This window comes from Dipodomys merriami, unplaced genomic scaffold (genome assembly GCF_024711535.1).
Source record: "Dipodomys merriami isolate MVZ:Mamm:240054 unplaced genomic scaffold, mDipMer1.0.p SCAF_568, whole genome shotgun sequence".
Classification (NCBI taxonomy): domain Eukaryota; kingdom Metazoa; phylum Chordata; class Mammalia; order Rodentia; family Heteromyidae; genus Dipodomys; species Dipodomys merriami.
The window spans coordinates 542,375-556,817 of NW_027206144.1; the positions used below are offsets into that span (position 1 = coordinate 542,375).

Genomic DNA, 14,443 nt, shown 5'->3' on the forward strand with positions numbered 1-14,443 from the left:
GAACTATTAATGAAGAAAGCTTTGTATGTACAAAACAACTTCAAATGCATCCACAATCTGGAGATAACACATGTTTTTGTTTTTTTAAAAATATATATCTAACAAGTATAGATACAATACTGATTTTCAGTCATTATGATGGGATATTCAAACCTTAAAAATACGGGGTTTATTATCTTGGTGTGAATAGATAAGGTCTTACAAAGAAAGTTATTTTCAACTGAAATCCGGAAAGAGTTTATCCACCTTGAGTTTCACAGAAATACCCTGAGAGTAATACCTATTTGGTCAAGTCGGTCAAAATCACTCCATGAATATTTCTTAAAAATATAACCAATTTAAGAAGTCAAATACACATTTTGTACAGTCATCTTACAGAATAACTTACTACCTAATTATATGTGTATATTTTTACCTAACATATATTAAGAAATAAAAATGATCTCTTTTATCTAACTTATGTTGTAAATGCTTTGATTATGATGATTTTATTACTTAACAAATAAAATTTACTGAAATGACAGGACAGAACACTTATAAATAAAAAACATTGCAACACAGCTCTTTGCAGCCTCACCCTGTTCATATTGGCAAGCAATATTGCAAGAGCAAACTCACACACATAAACACACATGTGTGTGCACGAACACACACATATACACACATGCTAAATTCAGGGTTTATTGTACAAAAAAGTTCAAATAAAATATTAGTGATTTGGACAAATGATAATTTGCCTTATTACAAAATAATACATAATCCAGTCACCATGGTAGTAACATTTTATCTGCCCCGCCACCTGTGACCACTTAATTTATTTTAGGTAATTATTAAACTAATTCATTCCTTCATTAGTTAAATACTAATACTAGAGCTTGAACTCAGGGCCTAGCTCTGTCCTAGAATTTGTTTTTTTTATTTGTTTTAGTTTTCTCAAGGCTATCATTTTATTGCTTGTACCATTTCTAGCTTTTGCTGGTTACTTTCAAACCAGAATCTAATGGACTTTTTTTCTTGGTCTGGTTTCAAACCACAATAATCAGATTTCGTCTTTCTGATTAGCTTGGAATAAAGACATGAGCCACCAATGTGGCTCCTACTTTTTCCTATACTTATATATTGCACATACTTAGCAATTTAATATTGAGAGTATAGAAGCAAGTTGTATAGTGATTATATTGTTCTGTCAGAAATTCAAGTTAGTAATGTAAATTTCTTCTTAAGACCATACACAAAAAATACATACGAAGAAATCTGATGATGTGTGTGTATGTGTGTATATGTGTGTGTATGTATGTGTGTGTGTGTGTGTGTGTGTGTGTACTGTTGCAATATGTTTCACATATAAGTACTGTGCAGGGGTGTCCAGACATTCACAGTAATTGCGTGAATATCTGCCTTGAGCTACCAATTCATGGACAATGTCTAAGTGTCCACTCTAGGCTTCCCGATGAAGAGGGGTATACTCATCCTCATCCTCAGTATTCATATGACTGGCCTTTTTTGAAAGTAGTCTCTGCACTATAGTAAGTTGCAAGTAAAGCACTCTACCACTGAGCCAGCAACCCAGTCCAAGGATTAAGATTCTTATTTATAATTTGGTCAAAGCTATGTCTCTTTATGTAGGCTACTAAAATGTATTTACTAATTTCAATAAATACATAAATTCTATTTCAATCTCTTTTAACAAATAAAAAATAAAATTCTTTACTTTGTAAATGGATCAGAAGCATGGATTTTTTGGCCAGCTAGGTCATTGAACATCTGTATCTCTCTTCCTCTCTCTCGTTCATGATTCTCATAGACAATAAGTTGATCCATAATTATCCTAATTTATTTTGCTTTTATATTTTTGGTTGCATCATTTCACTTTCTGCTCTGCCATTTTCCAAATCAGCACCACATAAACAGAACCGCAGAAGTGGTTCTGTGGCTCAAGTGGTAGAGCACTTGCCTTGATTTGAAGAGCTCAAGGACGGTGCCCAAGCCCAGAGTTCAGGCCCCACACCTAATTTTTTTAATAAAGAATCTAAATCCTTGATGATTCTATTAACAATTCTGACAAATCAGTTGAATCACACTTTTCTTGCACAATGAAAGAAGAGATCCAGGCTAGGAAAGCAGCTAGAAAAGACAGGCAGATTGTATCTGTGACAAAACTTTGTGGAAAATGGTATCAAAGATTACTTACTGGTGATCCATTTGCATTGAAAGTATGATGCTGAACTATTGTTTGCTGATTCTGACCTATTGCTTTGATCATTATATTATCCAAGAAGAAAAACTGAAATTTAATTGATATCAAAGGACTACTAATACATGTGGACTCCTCATTAAGCATCTTCAATCATCAAAATCAACTGAAGAAAATAGATAGGCCTATTTTTTAGATGAAAACAAGTGTCTTTAAAAAAAAACAAGAATTTAGGTAGTCATACAAAGGACTTCTATTTTACTACTGCACTATACATTTTTTTCTAAGGTTGGTTACCAGTAAATAATGGATCTATTAGAAAGCACTTAAAGCTCATATATTGAATAGTAAGTTCTCTTACACTATATCTTGGTATTTTCCAAATCATTTACATAGAAGGCATTGTTTCCTATTTTCTCCTTTCTAGAATAAGCTGCCTATGAAGACAGCACTGGTCCTCATTTTCAGTCTGTGCATTTGAATACGGAGGAAAATCTTTCCTCTGCTCTCTATCAATTCACTACTCTCCAGTTAGAATAATTTAAAATAGTAAAAATGGAAAAAGAGAAAATAAATCATGGTGGATTAACATATGCAGAAAATTCACCAGATTTTTCTGACCAGTACAACCAACCTGAACTATTGGGGACATACATGGACACTTCATTTCCACTGGTACTCAAAGTCTCTGGTTAGGCAATTCTGATGAAGACAAGGAACAAGATGAAAACGTGAGAAAGGTATCAATTGCAAGAAAATAATGGAGAAGAATCCATGCAAATTTCTTCTTTGGGATGTCGAAATGAATCGGCTTACTACAGTACCGAGACTATTTTTCAAAAAGGCCACTCATATGAACACTAGAGATGAGGTAAGTATACCCCTCTTCATCAGGAATCCTAAAGTGGACATTTAGACATTGTCCATGAGTTGGTAGCTCAAGGCAGATATTCATGCTATAATTCTGAATGGCTTGGCAACCCTGCACAGTGCTTATATGTGGAATAATACCAGAATGGATTCTTTCTTACTTCATCATGATGCAGATACCAATCTCCAAACTAAAGTCCTCTTGACCCCCTTGAATCTTGTTGCTGGGAATTGAAATAGCAAAGATATGCTGTACCTCCTTCTGTTGAATCATGATATCAAACCGGATCTGAAAAACAACTTGGAAGAAACCTCATCTGATATTGCCAAAAGGATAAGTATGTATCACTACTTTTGAAGTTATGGAAGGCTGTACAAATTGTACTCCTATGTAGTAATGGTTTGGTTAAGTTTCTTAAATTTCAAAAGTGCCAGTCCATCCTTTCTGTCCCTACAAAATATTTTCATAATACAAAACAACAGTAATATCTTAATTTAAAAATTTATGGATTCCATGGTATTCTTCCACGTGAATTGCATGACTTTGGTCTCAAAATGTATTTAAGAGTTGTTTGTATGCATCTATAATGATTTCTGCAGAGTTTGGAATATTTTTAATTTTATTTTTTCTGTTGAAATGAATAGTATAGAAATTAAAGATAATCCTGGTGATTGTCTGAAAAAAGTATCTATGTTTCTATAAAGTTCATAATCTATTTCATTGTCTTCTAGATATAATACTTTGCAGTCTATATTGTTTTATAATATAAAGGTTCATTAATAAATGTGTCCTTTCAGATTACATTCTATATAGAACAAGTTTAAGATTCCTTTTTTCCCGAGGTCCTTATATTATTTTATTTCTTTGGGATAAAAAGATAATGTTATCTAATTTCAAGTTTTTTAAAGGTTATTCTATGTAAGGGCCGTTCGAAGGTGAAGATTTAATACACTGATGTCAAACTAACCTGTAATTCTATGAATTACAGGTTTTGTTACACTTGATTTTTGTAATCAACTTTTTAATAACTGTTTTTCATTTCTTGCATTTGAAGAATGAAAAATATGGAATACTTCACACATTTTCATATCATCCTTGTGCAAGTGCCATGTTAATCTCTGTATTGTTGTAATTTGGGTAGACCGACTGCTGAAGCATGGAGTATCCTCTTAGTTTAAGTAGTTAATGATGCAATCTTTATACAGGCATATATCCTTGGTTGCCTATTTGTAACAAGGAACCTTTATTGTTCCTAAATATGCTATTGATCTTATTTCTATAAATTTCTGTATATAGTGGGAAAAACTTATATTGTTTGGTCGATTGCTCACATTTGCAATTTTTTGTCAATGACTATTTTGTCGTTTTCATTTGAAATTTGATCATATTTTGAAGCCTTTATAGCTAAGTCCAAAGGTGATGGCTTTTCAAGTACTTATCAACGGAGTTAGCGTTGTGGAGCTAATGGATTCAAAGTAAGCCTTGCATAAGAGCTACTTCTAAACTTCTGCAGCTTAAAATTTCCTAAATGAGGTCTCAGTGGTACAAATGTGTTCCTTACCCTTCACCCTTCTTCCATGTAGGAACAGACCAACCAGAATATCTTACCCTGACAGCATAGTTTTCTTACTGGAACAAAATTAATCTTAGTTACAAGGGTTCATAGAGAGATGAACACTGCAGACCGAAATATTCAGAATAGAAGGTATTTTATCAAAATATAATTGTTTATTATACCTATCATTTTAAAAGTAGCTAAAGCCAAGAATGTGAAAAAATTGTTCATATGCATGTTTACCTAATATCCTGGCCTGTCTACCATCCAACAAGGCAGGAACTTACACTACTGACTTTCTATCACCAGATATTTCCATACCTCCTAGAGAAGTCCATATGTTTCTCCTCGATATTAGGCTTAAATTGGTTATGTTTTAATCAAAGTGTTTCCTCTTGCCTCCAGGCTGTAAATTTACAAATGGTAAAGTTTTAGGTCTAACTCTACTGAAAACTGAGGTAGAGATAATGGAATAATACTTTAAAGCAGAGTTGCCTTTGATACCCTAACCACAACAGAACAATGAATAACAATTTCTCATAATATATATACTTATATATTTTATATTTATATGTATTGATCTTAAATTTCACACAGTGACTCTTACTAGAATTGATTGATAATTTGACAAATAAATTGAAATTTATTCCCATAAATAGATTGAAACATGAATAATTAGGTTTAGAATATATAATAGAATATAAAAAGTATCAATGCAATGTCCTCGGTATAAACTTGTGATACCTTCTAAGTGTTCGTGGTCTTCTGAATTCACATAGTAAAAAAAAACAGTATTGTTTTCCTCTAATCTAGAAGAGATTTCACACTGCTGCTGTGTATATTGTGTTAACTCGCTAGTCCCAAAGTGTTTTTCTCCATATTTCTGAAACATTCTTACTGATTATACCCAAATTTTGCTGATATGATGCCTAAAAGCTATTATTCTTCTGCAGTACCCACGGGTCTGAGGATATCAGGTCCCAGTTATCTGCATCATCAGGTAACATGGGCAAACCTTCTCATCTTGGCCCATGCAACATGCTAACAGAAAGTAATTAAAGACCCATCTCAATTTCTCACTTCCTATGATATTTCAGTGCCCCAATTCATTGCAGGAATTAGCAGTAAGCAATTGTGAAATGTAAGGCAACTTAAAATGAATGATGAGATCACAAAATATGAGAGAAAGTAATGTAGTTCAAACTTTCAATTTACAGATGAGCAGCCCATATGAGTAAACAAAATCCCAAATGTCACAAGATTATTTTTAATACCCCTCTCTTAATGATGAATGAAAGATTGCAGTCCAGCATAAGTAGGCAAAAAAATAATTCCTGGAATGATAGATCCATAATTGTTCTACCAAGGCTAGGAAAACTTGACTTAGAGGTCCAATATAATTTCGAAAAACATTAATTGAGAAGACCCTTAGTACTTCAAAACACTGGTACTTCAGTAAATCTTGGTTCTGTAGTATAAAAATGTTGTCATTCTCAAACCAATGATAACCTACATTTAATCTCTTGAAAGTATATAACTTTTCAAATAAACTTTTTAAAATCATATTCACCAAAATAACACTTGACAAGTAAATGACAGTGACATTAAGTTTTTCAAGTGTAGGAATCAAGTTACAATAGAGTTGATTTATTTACTCAGCACTAATGCCAAATAAGTTCAACCATTCATTAAAGTGTAGAAATAGTATCTCCCACCATTTGCGTTGATCAGTAGGTGCCTTCCAGAAATGTGTAAAATAGATCTGCCTCCCATAATTCAAACCCAAATATTGGATAATAAAGTAAATTTCATCACATAAGAATGCACACTTTAAAAAGTTACTAATAGTTGCCCAATCATGTGTTGCCTTATCATATTTTCCCTATCTGTCTAACATAGTAAGAAATATGACTTTAAGTCTTGATTATGGGTACTGATCAGATATGTGATAAACGTAAAATTTGTCTTCTATTTCTATCATATTACTCTACAGTAATAAAATTTAGTTTTCTTCTTTGTCCAAAACTTATAGGTAGTAGAAAATATCATCCCATGTAAAATAAAATAATCACACACCAATGTACAAAGCCATTTATAAAAACTGGTAGCTAGCTATAAATTCTAAGTGATTTTTAAACTTTCTTGTTGACTAAAGATTAATCTTCCAAAAAGATGAGAATAAAATCATGTCTAGGTGCTTCACGTCTCCAGTCTTACAAATTGTTATTGCAGATGAATGAATTATGGAAATATAAGCTGACATCAGTTCAAGTATATGCAGGATTGAAACTCCATGGAATGTATATAAGCCTTTCAAACTATTAACTGACAGTTTAACAGAATGACTATCAGGATATTGAAACCAGAAAGGAATAATATTAAAGACATAAAATGAATGAAAAATGGAACAAGGGGCAAGTACAGCTAGAATACTCAATGTACACATGTAATAAAGGAAGTGGTAAATCTGAAATAAGTCTTGGAGAAAGGGTTGGTTAAGAATGATAGAAGTATTGCCTCTGATCCAGGAGCACTGGACAATTAGGTGGACATATTTAATTCCAACCCACTTGTGCAACCTTTTGAAATTCAGTTAAAAACACAACTACAAACAAAAACACACAAAAATCACAACCAAACAGCAATCTCTAGAAAGTATTTATATGACCTCACAAAATTTTAAGCAGTTAATGAAGGGCAGTCTTGGGAAAAGCAAACAAAGCTGTTCAAAGATGGCAGGTTAGGGTAGGGGAGAATTTTGAACAGATTTGAATAGACTGTCAAAGGTTATAAATCACCTACATCGACTGAAAATATTTTCTTCTGTGAGTATTCTTTTTTTTGGGGGGGGCGGTCGTGGGGCCTGAACTCTGGGCCTGGGCGCTGTCCCTCAGCTATTCATCTCAAGCCTAGCGCTCTACCATTTGAGTCACAGTTCCACTTCCGGCTGTTTTCTTTTTGCCTATGTGATGCTGAGGAATCGAACCCAGGGCCTCAGGCATGCAAGGCAAGCGCTCTACCACTGAGCCACTTTCCCCGTCCCCATTCTGTGAGTATTCTTTGTCTGAACTGGTTACTCCAGTCCTGAGACACTCTTCATAGCTGACGAAAATAGAATGGAAGAAACAAGATAAAGAACCCATTACACCACTGGAGAGATAACAGTCCTCTATGGTTTTTCTCATCTTTCTCCACTACTCTTTTCTCATACTTTTAATAATGTGATTTTGAATTACATCTTTCCTTCTTTTTGAGAGAATTACTGTTTGGTAATTAAATGTCAATTCACAAATTTTGATGTCTTTTTTTTTTAAGAACTTTGAATTTAAATTCCACTAAAACCTTGTTTTCACACAGTGAAAATATATTTCCTGGGTAAGGACAATTCTCAAGGGAACCTACAGGATTTACAGCAAGGTTTGTGAGGCTTGTTTGTTTAGTGTGAAAATGAGCCATATTCACCCACATTGCTCCCTCCCAGCTAAGCCTCCAAGGATTTCTTTGCATGAAAGCCTATTTTCCCAGACAATTTTAAATGTCCTTAATAGGCTATGTTGCTAAAAAGTTTGAACAATTAAAATTTACCTGTCATAAATTTTAAAACTTTTTTGAAATTCCTTTATCAGAATCGCGAATTCAACAATCCTAATTCCACCTTTACCATCAAAAAAAGTTAACATGTTGTTTTCATGATATAGTGTCCATGAAACTACTGTTTTCCAGTGGCTTTGTTATGCATATATATGTTCATATAAGCTGATGATGAGCAAAATGACCTCCAAGATATGGAAAGAGAGATATTAATTTGCGGTTGTTGTTTTTGATGTACTATGTGATTTCTATTTTCTTTGAGATTTTCCCCTATGGTTAATCCCCTGCTGTGTTTCATTTTCGTACCCTGTGTATTGTGTATACATTTACCTTAATTAGGGAAGGGAAGAGGAACAAAAAAAATGGCGAGGCAAAGACAAAGAGCAAACCAATGCAATGGCAATTCACACAACACAATAAGTTGGAAATGTACATTACAACTTTTGTGAGAAAAATGAGAGAGGGGATAGCAAGTTTGAAAAGTTATGTATTCAGTACCTTACAATGGCTGTAACCCCAGTGCACATAACTTTCATAATAAAATTAAATTAAAAATAAGCTGATGAAATAAAATTTCACTGTTTTGGTATAGTAAATATTATTCTTTATGTAGTAACTTTTTAAAAATCAGTATTATTTGGCATCTAATTTGAATTAATTACCTCTTCTTTATCACAGGATCACCAACTTGAATATCCAACTAGACAATTTTTCACAATATACTTGCCAATATTTTGAAAATAGAATAAATTTACTACTTTCTTATACTAACACAGAAAACATTTTCATTCTATGGAAACCCATAACTTTTAAAAGTAAATAAGTTGTTAAGAGGACAGAATGTATTTGTTCTTCAAAATTCCTAGGACTAATAACTACTCATTTTAAAATTCTGAACATTCCATACCTGAGAGACTCAAAATATACCTGTTTGCATGTTATGTAATTCTGAAATAGATTCATTTTCCAATGGGGTGTTACAGACTGAGAAGTGAACAGAAAAAGAGCCACATTCTGATATGGGATAAAACTATGAAGCATGTTATAATTAATTCTTCAAGAGTAAGCAGTTTTTTTTTATCAGATTAAGCTATTATTTCATGACTATCAATCACAAGATTTATGTCATAAAGTCATCCTAGCCCACCAGTTTCCAATTTGTAGGGTGTACCTCAAAATTCCCTTAATTCACACAAGTATAGCTTATCTCCATTGTGAAAATACACTGCATCTCTGCTAATGTGATGCCCTCCTTGTTCTGGAAAGAACACCACTATTAACTGGGTTGCATCATTTTTCCTCCACTGGAATTCTTGCAAATATTACTTATATTTATACTTTTTAACTATCAAAGATAATCAGGATGCTAAGCTTGGAAGATTACAGTTCAAGACTGTGAAATCTCAGGGTCTATGTTGAAGGGGCAGAATGATGCAGGCTCCGGCCTCAGGATTATCTGAGGACTGTGTTTAAGTATTAGGAAAGCTCTTGGTATGCCGGGCTAGAGAGGAAAAATGTTCTCTCCCTATCTCAAAACACATGTCATGGACTCCTGGGAGCTGAGGAAGTAGCTCTTCTGCTTGCTTAAGCATAGTTGAACAGCTGGTCAAGCATTTTCCTGAGATTGGAAAAGTGGTTTGAGCTTATTCTAAAATAGTTTTGATAAATAATATACCAAGACAGGGCTGAGAAGGTGGCTAAGTGGTAGAGTGCTTGCCTTGCATCCATGAGGCCCTGAGTGCGATTCCTCAGCACCACATAAGCAAAAAGAAAAAAGCCAGAAGTGGTGATGTCGCTCAAGTGGTAGAGCTCTAGCCTTGAGCTGAAGAGCTGAGAGACAGCACCCAGGCCCAGAGTTAAGGCCCCATGACCAGACCCCCCCCCAAATTAATAATATACCAAGGCATTGTCTCATAGGTCAAGTAAAAATGTATCTGTTAAAATTTTTGTGTCAATGTCTTCTGACCAAATCTTGGCAAAGATCATGCTTGCTTGTCTTTAAATACCCACTAACAACAAAGCACAGCATGCAGTGGCAATTGCTGTTTGCACTCTGCATCCCCAGTGCCCTGGTGATTTCGTTACACTTACTCAGGGACCCCAAGGCACTAGACGTTACAATTGGCACCCAAACAGGGACCCTTCATGGTTGAATTCAGGAAGGGATATTCAGGTAAGTACTTTTAATTACAGGATGATGGGACAAGTTAAATCTACTCCATACTTAACTATGCTTAAACATTTACTTGCTGCTTATGGTCTAAATATTTCTTCTTCTGACATAGAAATCTGTATTAATGTAGTTAGGGAATGGAATCCTTGGTTCCCCGATGAAGGAACATTAGATGTCGATAATTGGAAATGAGTAAAGAATAACGTAGAAAGAGCTGTTCGAGAAGGGGAAAAGATTCCTATTAGATTTTGGTCCATTTGGGCTATTTTACATACCCTTTTTAAAGCTTTGAATGAGGAAAGATTAAAAGCAGACTTAAAGAAAGAGGCCACCCCTTTTATAGTAGATTTACAATTGGACTCTGAGGTTAAGGACTCAATAGATAAGGATGCATTGCAGTTCACAGAGAAAAAACAAGAGGTAAAAAAGGCTGAAAAGGAACAAACTGAAAGTGTAAACAAAATGTCTGAGCAAATGGAATGGATATTATCAAAATTACAACATATGGGGTTGGAAATTAGCAGAGTGAAAGGAGAACCTGAGAAACTGAAAGTAAAGCAGCCTTCAGCTCGTTCACTGGCCAATGCAATTTTTACAGCATCATTCCCTCACAAAACACAGGGCTCAGACAGTGACTTTGATGATGAAATGCCTATTTTTTCTTATCCTGTAATTCAACGACCCCCTATGAATGGTATATCTCAACCAGCCAGATATTAAGGTGCTGCTGTAGATGATATTGGTAAACTTAAGAAGGCAGTAATGTTGTATGGTCCGTGTAAGGTCCACTCCAGGATGGCCAGCAGACTCCACACTCCTCGCAGCAAAGTCTCCACCCAGTACCTGCGTTACCTAGGCAACTGGGACACCTGGAAGAGGTCACATCTGCATCCCCTGAGGTCACATCTGAATTTGATGTGGCCACACCTTTCTCTGCCCATACCCTAGATAAGGCCTAACCCAAGCCCAGAGGTGCTCTCTTGCTGCTCTTTTCTTGCTCTCTCTGCTCTCTGCTCTTTTCTAGCTCTCTCACTGTTCATTTCAAACACTCTGCTCTCTTTCGCTGCTTTCTCACTGTTCTTTTCTAGCTCCCTCTGCTCTCTTGCTGCTCTTTTCTAGCTCTCTGCTCTCTCCCAGCTCTTTTATAGCTCTCTGCTCTCTCGCTGCTCTTTTCTAACTCTCTCTTCTCTCTCTTTCCTCTCTTTCTTTCCTTTCTCTTTCCCAGCTCTCTCTTTCCTAGGCCTTCCCCAGCCACGTGGAGTGCCAACTTGCCTGTTCCCAGCAGGTTTACTGAATAAACCTACCCCTTACCTGAATACCACGTGTGTGGTGCTCTTCTTACTCAGCTACCTTTTTTTAAAAACCTAACATAAATGGTGCCGTGACTCGGATAAAGGGCTTAAATTCAGGATTGCTGGGATTTCTCTGTTTTTTTTTTTCGTCTTTTTTCTTGTTCTGTTTGTTTTTACCCTTTTTGCTCTGAGGAATACGCACAATTCTGATGGCCTTTTGTGAACCCAACTGTCTGCTGCGGACAGAGCTCATCGATACCATTGCTGGCCTTCATAATCCACGTCCACACCACTTCTCTACTCTGGTAAGTGAAGCTACTCTATGGTTCTCTGTTGCTCTCTCTAGAAGGCTCTGGGAAATGTTGGGACGCCGCTTCCGCCTCGTCAGCTCTACTTCACTCACCAGACTGACTCTCCTACTCTTTTAATGGGGTGCTGCGAATCACGCTTGAGCCGTGAAACCCCTTTAAAATGTCTCCTGCTCTCCCTGGAAAGCCAGAGTGCCTCATTTTTATGCCATTCTCAGATGTAGACAGTTTTTGCTACTTCAATGGTAAATGGTCAGAAGTCTGTTTACTTTTGGGCTCTCTCTGTTCTCTCTCTGCCATTCATGTCCAACTTTCCCTATCTCTCGCTGTCTTTTTTCTACATTTGGCTTGTGTCCTGAAGAGTGTGACGCAGGCTGGGTCCCAACGACCCCCTCTAGGTTCTCTTTCAAAGGCTAGCCAATTGTAGTCTTGGTCTATTTGTTCAAGGTGTCTTTGCATTTTTTTTTTCAGAAATTCACCATCTTGAGTTCACCATCTTGGCCACATGGTGACTTTAGGGTTTGGCCCTATATGGCCCTTAACCTTCCACCAAACTTACTATTCCATCCATCTATTCTAAGGTGCCTTGCTAACAAGTTGCGCTCTTCACAGGCCCTGGTAACTGAGGCTCAACCATGTGATGTGCCTTTGTTAGCAAAGATGTCTAAACATTGTTGTTAAAATTTTAGGTTTTGAGTTTTGCCTTTTTTGTTTTGTGTTGTTTATTCTACTGACTACATGGTTCTAAAATACTGGGCATATCTGTGCTAAAATTGTCATCACATCTAATGAGGTATGTCATTTCAGAATATTTGTTGGCAATTCTTGATAAGCCTTTTTGTTTTGTGTTGTGAATTCTACTGACTACATGGTTCTAAAATACTGGGCATATCTGTGCTGAAATTCTCATCACATCTACTGAGTTTTGTCATTTCAGAATATTTGTCTGTCAATTATTGATAAGAACCAGGTCAGTTCTACTTATTCTACTTGATCTCCTTGTTGTTTTAATTGAAAATAATAAAGGGTTTTTGTGGCATAGATTGCAGTTCAAAGTCAGCCCAGGCTGAAAAATCCCTAAGACTCCATCTCCCAACTAACCTACAAAGAGCCCGGCTGGAATCATGGCTCAAGATTCTTATTTCTAAGCAGCCAAACACTGGAAGTACTAAGGTAACTCAAAGTGGTAGAGCACTAGCCTTGAGCAGAAGTGTTCATGGACCGTGCCCAGGCCTTGTGTTCAAGCCTCCTTGAATACCAACTTGGGCAAGCCATCCCAGCAATGAGCACCTAGACTCAGCCAGTCTGGGGAACAAGGGAACATGGAGAGGAGTAAGAGGAGATGTCACATCAGCTACTTTGTGCCTGCCCTTTCAAAATTTACCAGAGCCAGGAGGTCAGTGGAAGTAAGAAGCCTGCCCATCAAATGTCTATACCTGTCTACCTATTAACTAAACAGGAATTTATATTCTTGCCTTTGTCACCTGACTTCTCTACCTAGTCGCCAGATGTCAGAAGTATCTAGGGACATTTCTACATTTTCAGCCCCAAGTCCTTCCTCTTGCCATTTATTTGCTCTGGAGTATTTTTTTCCAGCCTCTCAATGCTCATCAGACTTCTCCAGGCTTCATCTAAGGACTCATGCCACCAAGGTACCACTGCTGCTCACTGCCTTCTCTGGGAGGGGACCAAATTCCAGCCTTTTACCCCTATTGTCGATGCCCCCTTGTCAGCAGGAAGTAGCCCGAGAGAATCCATGCCCTATTTTATGATTATTAAAAGGCTGGAATATAAGGTCTGCTACAGGATGGTGAGCAGACTCCACCCTCCTCGCAGCAAAGTCTCCACCCAGTACCTGCATTACCTATGCAACTGGGACTCCTGGAAGAGGTCACATCTGCATCCGTTGAGATCACATCTGAATTTGATGTGGCCACACCTTTCTCCGCCCATACCCTAGATAATGCCTAGCCCAGACCCAGAGGTGCTCTCTTGCTGCTGTTTTCTAGCTCTCTCTGCTCTCTGCTCTTTTCTAGCTCTCTCACTGTTCTTTTCTAGCAATCTGCTCTCTCTCTCTCTGCTCTCTCACTGTTGTTTTCTAGCTCTCTGTTCTCTTGCTGCTCTTTTCTAGCTCTCTGCTCTCTCGCGCTCTTTTCTAGCTCTCTGCTCTCTTGCTGCTCTTTTCTAGCTCTCTCTTCTCTCTCTTTCCTCTCTCTTTCCCAGCTCTCTCTTTCCTAGGCTTTTCCCAGCCTCGTGGAGTTCCAACCTTGCCTGGTCCCAGTAGGTCTACTGAATAAAACTACCCCTTACCTGAATACCACGTTCGTGGTGCTGTTCTTACTCAGCTTCCTCTTTTTAAAAACCTAACAGTCCTCAGTCTCATTATGTTAAGGAATTGCTTAATGGGCTTGCCTGACATTACAATAATTTTGCTCCCTAGGATTGGAAGATGCTTTGTA

General features: G+C 36.7%; 1 long non-coding RNA gene and 1 other non-coding gene across 2 annotated transcripts in view; both read right to left on the reverse strand.

Moving 5' to 3' along the window:
• Window positions 1–14,443, reverse strand: part of LOC138812361 (uncharacterized) — a 53,299-nt gene that overhangs the window by 25,684 nt on the left and 13,172 nt on the right. The gene's annotated exons all lie outside the window — the stretch shown is intronic.
• LOC138812366 (U6 spliceosomal RNA) lies at window positions 4,124–4,225 on the reverse strand. Its single transcript, XR_011367607.1, has one exon. It is a non-coding gene; the product is annotated as a U6 spliceosomal RNA (small nuclear RNA).